Source organism: Glossina fuscipes, unplaced genomic scaffold (genome assembly GCF_014805625.2).
Source record: "Glossina fuscipes isolate IAEA_lab_2018 unplaced genomic scaffold, Yale_Gfus_2 222, whole genome shotgun sequence".
Classification (NCBI taxonomy): Eukaryota; Metazoa; Arthropoda; class Insecta; order Diptera; family Glossinidae; genus Glossina; species Glossina fuscipes.
The window spans coordinates 1,952,694-1,957,380 of NW_023998565.1; positions in this window are offsets into that span (position 1 = coordinate 1,952,694).

The window sequence follows — 4,687 nt, forward strand, 5'->3', positions numbered from 1 at the left end:
ACCGGTCATGGGTATGGCTCTATGCTAGTTGTGTACATCCTTTTTTTCTTTTTTTCCTTATTATTTGTTTTATTGCACTTATACTAAGTTTTAATATTAATTAATTTAAGATTTGCTTTAGAGTCAATTGAACTCGACTGTCAAAATTTTTAGTTGAGTTTCTTGTATAAGTGGAATAAATATTGAAAATACAACAAGTTTTAATAGCTTTGTTTGCATCACAAAGGCGTTTTGAAGTTTTGGACTTTTGTTCTCACACCTTGAAAGTGCAGCGTGCCGATGAGATGAAGTTGTCAAAGGGATTGTAAGTCTTAGTCTTTTTACATAATTTTCCAGACTTACTGAATTATTTGTACCTAATTTTTATTAAAATTATGCTGAAACTTAAACGTATAGTAGACCGTATGAGACGCTAAGGTATTGAACTCGCAGATTTTCGCTATAATGAACAAATATCTGAAAGGTAGTGACTTTTAAGGACCCAATGTGGAGCATGTACGTGCTTTTCACCGCTGCAATGTTATTATTAAAAAGACGAATTGTAGTACAGTAGTTTTTTATATTTCAATATTATTTGATATTTATGATAAACATAATTCATTAAACAAATACAATCAGTGCAATCTTATTATTATTATTATTTTAATTTTAGACTAAAAAAAACAGACATTGAGCACTAGCAACACAGGCTATCGGCTCTAATATAAATAAATGGATATTAGATAATAAGCTTAGTAGTATTAATAAAGTAAAATATTGAATTGATATTCTGTTCTGAAGCTGATTGTAGAATGTTGAAAGGGTTAATCGTTCCAAATGCAATACTTCTAGCCAATGAAAAGTTGAGGCAGTCGCAGAGAATGTGCTTTATAGTAAGAGTTTGTCCACAACAGCAGATTGGGGGAGAAGACTTCTTCAGGATCCATTGGTGAGTTGCAATTGTATGACCAAGGCGAATTCTCGAAAATGTTTGGATCTTGGTTTTCTTAACATTTGTTGGATATAGAGGTGGAGTTAATTGAGGATTAATGCAAGAGTAGTGTTGATGATGGTATTGTAAATTTCCTTCTGCAATTTTCTCTTTAACTTTTCTTCCAATGTATCTTTGAAGATCCAACTTTTCCATGACATCATCCATAATTAGAGGAGCAGAAGCAGCATACTTTGCCGCTCGATCAGCCTGCTCATTTCCCAGTAAACCGATGTGACTTGGTACCCATAACATTTTAATTTTTCCGTCGGGTGTAGTAATTATATTCCTTAATTTGTTCATGGTGCTCCATCTCGAAGTCGAAGGGTTCCGGGTAGCTTGTAATACAGACAAACTGTCAGTAACAATGACGGTTTTGAGTTTGTTTTTATGGGCAAGGTTGGCAGCGTGAAGGATAGCTCTGGCTTCGGTTATGAAAGTTGAAGTGCTTTCGTGAAATATGTGGTTGAGAAGAACCCGTCCTGTAGCATCTACCACCGCACAAGCAGGAGGCAGACCAGGAGATTTTGAGCCGTCTGTGTACAAAAGATTCCAACCAGTATTGTCCAATACTTGGGTTTTCTCAGCTATTAGATTCCTGAAGACGTAATTTGGAGTATCTTCTTTCTTGTGCATAGACAGTGAGATATCAAAAGAGCAGTCTTTCAAAATCCAGGGAGGTTTAAAACAAAAAAGCGGGAAGCCCCTATAGGGAATGTTCAATTCCTTTCCGATGCACAAACAATGGTCAATTGCAGATGGTGACTTTGGAATTTTCTTCGCAATAATAATCTTTCTTACGTCATCACCGAGAATGGATTTGTTTGAATTAAGAAGCTTAGGGACTATTTTAGCTTTTAACTCATACAGTCTATTTTCTAAGGTTGGGAGACCAGTTTCAATTATAATATTATTTATGGGCGTCGTCCGAAAAGCATAACAACTTGCTCTAACGGCTTGGTGATAGACCGGTTTAAGGATGTTGATATTAGATTTGCAGCTATTGCCATAAATTATCAAAGCATAGTCAATCTTGCTTAACACAAGCATTTTGGTAAGATAAGCGATAGTGTTAATATGCGCATGGCTTCTCCAAGCAACGTACTGTATGAAATTTACCCTTGTTAAAAGGGAGTTTTTTAACCGAAGGCAGTGTGCTTTCCAACGATAATTGTTGGAAAACGTGAGCCCGAGAACATGGAGCGTCTGCACATTTAGTACTGGTAAGTCGTTAATATGCATCAGTAGGTTTCCTGCATCGCACATTTGTTTTCGACAAATGTGCATTTTTTTTGATTTTTGTATAGAGATTATAGCTCCTGACGAGTTTGTCCATGTGGAGGTCTCACATGCAATAGATTCGAGGATGTTGATTGCTTTCGTGTTGTCTTTTTCTTTCGTAAAAATGTATACATCGTCCGCGTAGAGACAATGTTCCACTCTTGGTACACGGCAAAGAATTTCGCTAATTTCGTTGAAAGCGATCTGGAAAAGCGTGACAGAGAGAGAAGATCCTTGCGGAATGCCATTCTTTAGCGGAAAGGAATCAGAAAGATGATTGTTGATTCTAACTTTGAACCGCCGATGCGACATGAATGATTTCATGTAGTTGAAGAATTTGGGTCCAACATTCCATGATTTCAAGAGTCTTAAGATAACATGAAGACCAACTCTGTCAAATGCTTTTTCGAAATCAATTGAGACAATTGTTACGTGATTTCGTTCGGAAATTGCTTTGCTTGTGAAATAATCAATATGTAACAGAGCGTCGATGCATCCTCTACCCCGCTTGAAACCAACTTGTTGCTTTGTTATCAGGTTCTTGGATTCAAGAAACCAAGATAATCTAGATGCCATAATCTTCTCTAAAACCTTAGAGAGGCAAGATAAAATTGAAATTGGGCGATAATCAGATGCGATGGAGACATTTTTTGACTTTGGAATTGGAACAACTGTTGCCAGTTTCCACATGTAGGGTATATGGCCAGTCATAAATACCGCATTATATAGGTCCAGTAATTTCTTTTTACTAGACTTAGACATAGCACTGATCATTTGGTAAGAGATGCGGTCTAGACCAGGTGTCTTCCCCTTGAAATTGGAGAGACAACTTCCAAGTTCTCAAGTAGATACGCAATTTTCCAGGAACATGGCACATCTATCGATATTATTTGAAGGAGATATTGGAGTCCTTTTATTTTCAATGAAAGCACTGGAGAAGTTGCTGTCAGAGGAGTATTCGCACCACACTTTTCCAAAATAATTAGAAATCTCATCTGCGTCAGTTAAAGTTCCATTGGGAGTGCAGATGGCAGAAATTTGGTTCAGGTTTGAAGTCCCATTAAGTCTGTTGATTTTGTTCCAGACAACTTTCATTGATGTATTTCTGTGAATTCGTCTCGAGAAAAGTTCGAAACTAAGTGCCTTTGATTTCCGTAATTCCTTCCTGAATAGAGCATTGGCCTTTTTGTATAACAACAAGTGATTCTGATCAGGACAACTCTTAAAGCGGTGCCATAGATCCTTTTTATTTTTCCTCAAAAACGAAAGCGTGTTCATCCACCATGGAACCCTAGCTCGTTTAAAAGAGGTGTTGGATTGAGGAATAGAAAGATGAGCAGCCGTGCGAATCGCTTTAGACATAACAGCAGCATCATGGTTGCAGTTTCCGTTAAATGGCTTTGAGTTCAAAAATGACTCCACCTGATTGGAGTAATTGATCCAATCCGCTTTATCTAGGAGGAATTTGGCCTGTTTTGCTGGAGTAGCAGAGGACGTTGAAAGTTTAATATCGATTATGATTGGAAAGTGATCACTATTATGTAGATCATCAGAAATAAACCAGGACACCAAAGGAAGAAGTGATGGAGAGCAACATGTTAAATCAATATGTGAAAAAGTATGATGAGTTGAGAAGTGCGTTGGTTTTCCATCATTTAAAACGCAAAGGTTGCTTTGAAAAAAGGCCGTTTCTAAAACAGTACCGCGAGTGTTGTTCACTGTTGAGCCCCAGATGGTATTCCAGCTGTTGAAATCGCCGCATATAATTAATGGGGGGGAAAGTACGGAGAATAAACTGTAGAGTTCTTGCTGAGAAAACGATTGCGAAGGTGGAATATAGAGCGAAAGCACTGTAAATTTTATATTTAACATAATTTGTATCGCTACGGCTTGTATATTTGAGCTTAAATTTATGAGTTTGTGAGGTATACTTGATTTTATAAAAACAGCTACTCCTTGTTTGGAATATGAATTTTGATCAGCATTCGTGAAGTATCCAGTATATGATTTGGGTGGAATAGGATTAGAAGAGCTTCTACAATGGGTTTCTTGAAGCGATAAAAAGGTTGGATTAAAATCACTTATGAGTGTACGGAGTTCATCAAAATTATTAATAAGTCCCTTAATGTTCCATTGTAGAATTTTAAAAACTTTATTTAATTGTAATGACATGTAAGCAGAGTGGAGGGAGGGTTAAGTTGACATGTCAGCGTCTCCGTCGAGAAGGTCGCTATAGGAATTTTTCATGAATGATTTATTCTTACCAGCAGAATAATCTGTATTAAGGTGATTTGGTACATTTGAAGCGCAACGGGTTGGCGCACGTGAATAATTTGAAATTGAAGGTTGATTAATGGATGAAAGAATGGATTCATTAACACTTGTGATTTGTTGAGTAAAGTTGAGAGCTGGAGATTCTGGAGAATTTGGTATATT